This window comes from Papilio polytes, unplaced genomic scaffold (assembly GCF_000836215.1).
Source record: "Papilio polytes unplaced genomic scaffold, Ppol_1.0 DF822067.1, whole genome shotgun sequence".
NCBI lineage: Eukaryota > Metazoa > Arthropoda > Insecta > Lepidoptera > Papilionidae > Papilio > Papilio polytes.
This window is the reverse complement of record NW_013527137.1, coordinates 2315596-2324996: the sequence shown is the minus strand read 5'-3', so window position 1 is coordinate 2324996 and position 9401 is coordinate 2315596. Positions and strand designations below refer to the sequence as shown.

Below are 9401 nucleotides of genomic sequence, written 5' to 3'. Positions count from 1 at the left end.
TTAAACATGCTTTGGGATTATTACGTCAGGATCAAAGCGGTTGAGGGTACTGAAAAAATCTTGGTAAAACATCACGTGATTAATAAACGATTCGGAAACACCTTACTAGAAATTAGTTCGCAAAGCAAATAGCCATGAAAGCATTATTCGAGGATGTTATTTAAAAATCTTAACCATTACTGCGGAACATAGACGTTAGTAAGTTGAACAAAAGGAATAAGGAAATCATTACTAAATTACCATAAAGGACGTTAGCGTAAAGGTTTTAATTTATATTAATTTGCATTCTTTGACGTTGCAAAATGTTACCTTGTCTTATTATTTGCATAACTTCGAGAAAACTTTTAAGAAAATTTGAGCATTTCATATAACTAGTATGTCTAATATCTATTTTAAATGTAATAATTTGAATCCAAATTCACATTTCTCATATTTCTTTGATAAATTAACTTGTTAAAACATTGCATATTTAAATTCAATCCCGCAAAGATTAAGTGGCGATCAGATTACAGGCATGCGATGATATAATGAGCTTCTACCTGGGTGTTGCTAACCGCCCATCTTACTAAATGCAATAAAAAAAATTGACTCAAATTCGTCTTGAAAACTGTATAGCAAAGTTTGTTGTTTCCCCCTATTATGTTTTATTTAATCGTATCTTTTGTTAGTTACTGTTTTATATAAACTTGGTTGAATACTAGAAATTTATTTTCGGGAAACCCGTTTATAGGAACGCTGGCGCATTGTATGTCACCATAATTTGTAGAGTTGCTATCGTGACGTGTTCTAACAGTGGGCGTCACACTAATTATCATTTTTTTCATATCATTTCGGTTTCGTCTGCAAACAATTCATTCTATTACATAAATTTAGCGAACGGAAATTCTAATCTGCCATTGTCATATGTCTGTTACAAGCATTCAGGTCATGTTACTTTTTTTCTGGTAGTTGCGTTACCAGTATTTAAATTCATAGTTTTGGTAATTATTTTTGTTGTCACATTAATAAATAATTTTCTGTACAGTTTCACCTAAAATATTGGGTGTTCTTCAACACCATTTCCGTTAATTTTGAAAGATTAAACAGTCAGTTTTATTGGTTGATTTTGGAATTAAAAAACAAAATAACGCAAAACTTTAAAAAAGGAACAGATGTCAGCCGGTAAAATTTTAAAAATAGAATCGTGTATTTTTTTAAACTGTCATCATTTAAGTGGAACGTGATCATGACGCGGTGTTGCGTCAACGATAGCAGTACAACACTAATTAATGTTTTTCATGGCGCTATCGTTTGGACAAACTCTATAAAAAACAATAGCATAGCGATAGACAACCTTGTCTTTGTCATTCAGCTGTTAACTATTAGAATTAAATTAAACTTTAAAAGTTAGCGTCCATTAGTTTATTCATAAGATCTAAGTAATTCGTTGTTGACAAGAATTCAGATTATTTTTATAATATGGTACCCACTATCTTTTATTAAGAAGGTTGACATAGAATGGCAACACTGTAATTTCTTTTTAGTCTTTACTACCTTATCTTAGTTACAACTGTAAATGTCCAATAACTATAAGTATGGTGTTTTTGTTAAACAATATTCAAGGTGGAAACAAAAATATACAATTTGGGTAACCTTCATTTGTTCTGAATGCTATTGGACCTTGTCATAACCAGGCGCATCTAATCATCTTTTATTTCCGAGAAATTTGTTGACATAAAGACTACAAATTTTAAATCCGACTGAAACGTAATTACAACTGAAAAAATCAATATTTTTGTAAATAAGGATGAATTGTGTCACTACTCTAACTATTACGTTAACAATGTAGTTAATATTAGTTAGAAATGTTGTATAATAAAAAAAAGCACCTTTGACTCAGAGAGTTGACACTTATGTGTTTCGTGTACTTATAAAAAAGACTCAATGTTTATATTTTACTGTAAGCACAATGTTGCCGTAAGTTTTCACTGACGAAATACATGTTTAATAACATGTTTTCTGTTTGTTACAAAAAATTATTATTTAATACTTTAAGTGTAGTTTGTCATTTGAAAAGATTTTAGTGGTCATTTTACTAGACAAGGGTAAGCTTATTAGTCAAGACTATGGTATCTGTATTTACAAGTACGCACGATAGTGTAAATTGGCATTAAATATGGCTATATTGAAAAAAAAATAATTTAAATTTGTTCAGTACGTGCTTTGTATAAAAATGTAAAGAAAATCAACAATGTAGAAGAGTTATAACATAATAAAGACCTCTTTGTCATATTATCGTATGCAAACGTTAACATACAATAATAAATAATATCTTTCAAATAATATAAAAAAAAAACTGTAATTCAATTTGGCAGTTTTTATAACCTATTCTAAAAGTCATTGCAAGGGGACGATAATTGTGGCCATTTACGTCCTCAATAAAGACGCCATTTTTAATTCAGGTACAACACATTAATTATTATGATGTACAAACTTTATTTATACGGTCATGTAGCTTCAATATTTTGTACTCTGAGCCTTGTAGTAGTTACGGATAAATTTTATTTTAGTCAAAGATACGAGATCAAGTATAATTTCATAGCTAAGTCAATGCTCTGTGATATATTTAATAGTCTATCTTGTCAATTAGCTTTTTTTTTATAATGTAAGGTAGCAAACGAGCAATCGGACACCTGAATCCATCGAGATGAAAAGCGAATTGGAAAACGCGGAATTGCTTCACGCCTCTTTACTGTGCTGTGGTATTACTGGGGGCGGGCCGGCCCATTCGTGCGAAGATGTTAAAGCGGGCCCCACCATTGTTAAACTTGTTAACTACTTTCAAGTGCAAGTGTCCCTCAGATTTATGTTCTTTTGGTACAATACTGAAATCTGTTAAAACGATTGTAATTCGCAGTGTTCTGAATGGTGACAAAAATAGACGTCGCGATGGTACTTGGCCTAATTACACGCCACGAGATAAATTCGGGAAAATATTTATAAATAACTTAAATACTATTTTTAGTATTCTTTTGAAAACAATAATCATTGTGAAAAGTACATCTATTTATGCCTTTTTACTTACTAAAAGATCAGGTTATTACTGTATTTTAGGTCTTTAAAGATTATTATAATGAAGTCTATAATTATAACTTTAAACTACTAAAAATGAAATCGATTCAATAAATTACTAGGTTATAATTAGAGTGATTCAACATTGAATGTTTTGTGTAAATAGGGACATCAAAGTCAGACGACTGAATGGCTGTCATTAACATTAATAATGCGCTAGCAATAATGAAAATCATAGAATTAAGATGTCATCGAGCAAATTATAAAAAAAACTTCAAACGCTATTTTAGAAGATAAATATGCTTCTTTGGTAGTTTTCTAAACCAATATTGAAAACAAATGTGAAGTATCAAGTCTAAAGAAATCAAATTAGTAAAAATCTTTAGCAAATAAATAATAATCGATACAAAAAACAATCGACAACCATATCGATTTCATTTCAAAGTCGGTTGGAGACAACATAATCTTTTAAGATATGAATTCAACGTCACATATCAATATTATCTGTATAATGACATTTTAACTTCAAGGTCTCAAGGTCAACAGGTCATCGTATGTAAAAAATTAAATATAGGAATTTTTATATAAATGCTTTTATATAAATTTCGATTGAATATATCAAGTCTGGCATTTAAGAACTTGTCTAAATTAAGTTTAATTTTTAACGAAATAACAAACGCATTGTTATATGAGTAAGTACAATTAACTTTATTACTGTTATCTTGCAGGAAAAACGTATATTATTTTATTAGTACCGTGTTTTGTAAACGGTAATGTTTTTATTTTACTTTACTTGACTTTGATTGACGTCACAGTTTTAGAGTGTCATCCTAAACTACAACCGGTACTCACATTTTAGGGAGGCGTGTGCATATTACCTGAATACCGTCAAAAAAAACAACAATATGGAGATTAGGAAATGTGTATTAATACAGCTTATCTTGGTAAGAGCGCAAGCGCTGTGCCACGCGTTGCAATTTTCAAATCAAAGAAGTATCACCTGATTTTGTCTTATTTTACAGTTTAGTATAAAACACGGAAGATTGTATGTGTACCAAAGAGTAAAAGAAAGTTTACATGAAGTGGTAAGTACTGTAACATTGTAGTATGTAACCATACTTATAATTTTAAGTAATTGTTTAAGTTAATTAATAGTAACTTAAGTATAATATTCTGTATCACTCACCTTCATATATGGACCTATCATAAAGACTTTTTTTATCACTACGTTCCGCGAAAAATTCTTTCACGAAACGAAATTAAGTATATAAAAGTAAGCACTAAATTTTCACAACAAAATATCACAGATGTTTACCGCGGACGAAAACAGGATTGCAGCGCGCAAAGTCAACAGCACGATTTCACAAAATAATATCCGAAAACAGCTTGCGAAAGAAACAACTATTTCTTTTTAGGCATATTTACGAAAAACTATAAAAAAAACGTGTGGATTAATAACTTTTTGATAACGTTTTTAAATTAAAGGCGCGAATAAAATACGCGTGCGCTTTCCGCGATAGTCGTTCGTGCGCTGTCTGAACGGTGACTGGCTGAATGCTTATAACCGAGCCATGTATATTCGCGGCCGTTAAAAAATAAATACGCCAAGGTGTGAGCGACGAACGAAGGCCCACATCGTGTCTGCAACTGTTATCTAACTTCATGTTAAACATATCCACATTCAAGGGCCTTTTTTGCATCTGTCTGTTTTCCGATTGTAATTGGTGGGGATACAAGATGACCTAAAGAACAATGACACTCAAAGTGAGTTCAATACTCGAAAATCTTTCGTCTTAATATCTACAAATGTTTATAATATTTGTAAGTAATAAATAACATTTATAATCTTTAAACAGTTCAAAAGTTAATTATAAATAGCTTTCAAAATACAACTTCGAAGTCTGATAAGTAAATAAACTTGTTCCCAATACAATGCAACGTTTAAACTGATAAATATTATTGGAATATCCAGAACGAATAAACAAAACGATATCTTTACCTGTACTAAAGGATTTCAAATATACTTGTATAATCTGTTGAAATGCAAATTGGAATTACTTATAAATTACTGACAAATCGATTTTTTTGTTGATGACTCTACGCTTAGAAGCCATTGATTTATAGAGGCCCATCGAGACCCAATCTTTCGTTATGGGAAACCCCTTTACTAAAATTACTCAACCTAGAAATATTGTGATCAAATTTTAAAATGATGACGTCATAGAGACTTCAACTACCATGACTCAGTTTCAAAGTGATAAAAATCCAACTTCAGTGTAACTTGAAAAAATACCTATTACAAATACTACGGAAACATAGGTATCCCTATTTATCCAAAGAGAATAAAATAGATGATTTTTTTTATTTATAACTACATAATCAATAGCTATAGAAACCCACACTAAGTTAAAGCTCTTGAGACGGAAACAAAGTATTAACCTTTCAACATAATACGTATGGAAAAACCTCAAGACCGTGACATAATCGTACAATTTACTGTAGGAACAACGAAAATACTTTTTAAAATATGTACAAGGAAAACAGTTAAGTTATAAGGGAAAGTTATTGACTCATGGTGCTAAAATTAAAACTCAGATAAGCAACTTATCCCTTTGACAAAACAACGTTAACAATATGTTTTAATATGAAATATAAATATAAATATGAATTCGACAGGAAACTGTGATGAATGTCAAATTAAAAAGTTAATGGCGAAATGTGACTCTACTAAAATCTTGCAAAATGGAAAACCTTACATCTTACGGTAGTAGGTTACGGAATGTCCTCGCTAATTTTTAGCTATTAGCACATTTTAGAACTCGTTTGTATAAAACTGCGAAACTCTACTTATATTTGTCTCTGTTTTTTAATAAAAATAAAAGGCATGAAAATACATTTTATTATAATATATTAACTTTACTAATATTATAAAGATGAAAGATTTGTATTTTTATAAGTATTTGAATCACGTAAAAACTACTGGGCAAATTTTAAAAATTCTTTCACAATTAGAAAGGTAATTTAACTGTTAGTAACATAAGCAATTTTTTTTAATTTCACGCCGACGAAGTTGCGTGCAACGGCTAGTATTTTATGCGAGTGTACAAGCAATAGATACCTACAGTTATAAAAACACACAAAGACACAAACAGCGTGTGAAAGGATTAAAATTTGGGCAACCGAACGGTTGTTAGGTGCGTCCGCATTTTTGCACAACGTTACCTCGCCAAATGTGGTCCACAATACAGCTTTCATTTTACTTTCGTCCGCACACTTGACTGCGCAATGTTGATATCTCCTTTTAAAACATTAAAGCCACCTGTTAAGACACTCTCGTTTGAATGACATTTTATCAAATAATAATCAGATGTTGTGTTCCGCTTTTAAATTCACTTTGATCGCAAATTGGGAAGAAACCATAACTATAATTTTGAAAACTATTTTTTCAATAGAAAGATAAATTAACTTATCAGTTTCCATATACCTATTTGAATAGTTTATGACTTGAGACTAATTTGCTCTTCGATCATACTTTGATATTTACTATGATATTTGCAGCTCATAATTTAATCAAAAACTCAATACAGAGTTCATAATTTAAAGACTATTTAGCGACAAGGTTCTGTCACATTATATAGTTAATTAGTAAGTTCTAATGACGCGAGCATTTCGTATTTAAAACAGTTATTTCAAAGGCCATTCGTTATCGCTCAGTGCTCGTACTGAAATACCTACGCGACTGCGCACCAATGATATGCAGCCTTGCGACAACTCGGAAAATCTTACAGATAACCTATAAAACTGTTTGAAAACATCAATGCAACTGACAGATGCGCCTGACCTTTTGTCTGTAAAACGTTGATACAATCTTGTTATACTAATATTATAAAGAGGAAAGATTTGAATTTTTGTATCTACTGAACTGGTGTCATTTTTTTTTTCACCATTACAAAGGTGATTTATCTGTGAGTAACATAGGCTATATTTTTTATTATTTTTTAAATTTCACGCGTCAAAGTCGCGAGCAACATTTAGCGTTATAAAAACGTAATACAATTTTTTTTATTTATTTTTAAAATTACCACAGTTCGGTTGATGGTCTACGAACGGTGTTTAGATTTTTAAATTTGTTATTATTTACTAGCTATTAACGAATTGAACTAGGTTCACTTAATTCACTTCCTCATTATTATTTTGTTTGTATAAGTGTGTAGTTTTAGTCATATAAGTAAAAAAAAAATTACATCCGTAAACAATTTTTTTTTTCAATCAAGCAAGCGTTTAAAATAAATAGCAATGTCAAAGGAAATTAATAATGAAATACGTAAGCATTGCGTTATCTCAAACATGTTAGACATTAGTATTGAATTTTAAAGATTCAAAAAAATCATTTTGTCGCGCTAAAATATGACAGTACGTTTATTCTGTAAACGTGCCCTAGTTACACAAATGAACTAGTTAGCGTCGCTAATATAATTTACGATATACGAGAAAATGTCTATTTTCGCACCGAGCACAAACATTGGTCGCAAAAGCATCGTGTTCGCAAACCTCGGGTTCAATGTAAATATTATGACACAAAAACTCGTAAATCAAGACACAAATTGACGGATTTACACGAAATCATTCAATTTTACCGTACACATTTATTTATGAATCGTAAAACTCTGTAGAGGTCGGAGATCGTGCTGTCAATTTTCAAATATATGAGCGTTTTCTTTTTTTATTTACAAATCGTGCTTTCTTTGATAAATTCTTTCTTCGTAATTGATTTTTTTATTGTCACTTTCTTAATTTATGTTATTAGACGTACATTTTTAATTAAAGAGAACAATCAAATCGAAAAATCAAGAAAGAAATGTTTACAGAGCCATCTATTGTTGAGTAGCCAAAACAACATAGTAGAAAAATAATTATTGATTCGATTGTTGATAAATTAATCTCTAATTTGACTTATACAGTTTTAAAAAACTATAAGTTAACGTTATAAATTTCACATTGAATTAACACCGACTTCTTCGTACAAGTAACTCTGTCTTTGCGAACACAATGGTTTCTCCAGAACCAATTGCGTACATATGTCCAGTGAAGAATAATTCAAGAAACAAGTTGTAGGTACACAAGAACTTTTAAAATAATTAACGTTAAATAAATCTTTGTAATAAGTAGCATGTTTTTAAATGATTTTTTTTTCTTTGATAAAAAATAATGTGTGTTAATTTAAAAAGTTAATTAACACATTTATAAATTAATATTTTTTTACCGGAAGGCAACACATAATATCATGATTTTTATAGATAATCACGTAAGGACATAATGAACATTAAAGTAAAAAAATGTAATACGGTTTAATAAATTGGTTCGCAGTGTGTAGTTACCCTAAGTTTAGGGTTTTATCAGTCTGCACTTGTACAGTAATTATTAGAAGACATGTTTATTGTGAACAGTAGAAGTGCGGAATGCGATCGGCGTTGAACATCACAGTCCCACACTTGTCACTAAAGTTCCCATAATAATAGGGACTGCACAAGCATACCAATTACCTTACACGTTTCTTGGTAATGAGATTATTGCCAACAAAGATAGAATAAAAGCAAAATATGGATGGATTATATGAAAGACAACATATGTAGGAAGAGTGTGTCTTAAATAAAATTGTACCGAAAAGTGCAGAATATCTAAACAGACAAAAAAATCAAAAAAGTTTTCCCGTACCGGGAATCGAACCCGAGCCTCCTGGGTGAAAGCCAGGTATCCTAGCCACTAGACCATACGGGATACAGTATGTCGTCAAAATTAGAGTGTTACAAGCAAAGTTTAATATCTTTCAGTCAATTGATAAAAACTTTGATACAGTGCTAATTTTTTTTTTTGCAAAAACACGTCGACCTACTTGTCACTTAATTATCAAATCAAACGATAGATGGCATACCATTTTACATGAAGCGACATCTATTAAAATATTAATACAACATATAATCACACAGCCAGACACTGTTAAACGCTCCAAATGTTTTTTAAATTCTAATGTAGATGGCAGTAGTAGCCGGTAATAATAATAATAATAATTTTATTGCGGCGCTTGGCATTGCTACCACCAGTAATATTGCTGGAATCAGAAATAGCAGAGACTTACTCCTACTCTCTCGAAAATCATGATTTCAATCAATTTTAAAATCTTAGGTTTTTAGACCCCCTTTCCGCTACAACTCTTAGTTTCTTAGTGGTAAAGGTGATTCTTGTCCATGACAGGGGACATCTTTTCAGAAGATATAAATAACGAAAAAGAAACGTAAAAGCGGCCTAAACATAATTCTGTTAACAAAATATTTCATGTTAACTAGGATGTA

The 9401-nt window shown here is 30.7% G+C and overlaps 1 non-coding gene across 1 annotated transcript; it reads right to left on the bottom strand.

The window, feature by feature from the left end:
• Positions 1-8757: 8757 nt before the first annotated feature.
• On the bottom strand, positions 8758-8829 carry Trnae-uuc. The gene has a single exon. It is a non-coding gene; the product is annotated as a tRNA-Glu (tRNA).
• Between the last annotated feature and the right edge of the window lie 572 nt (positions 8830-9401).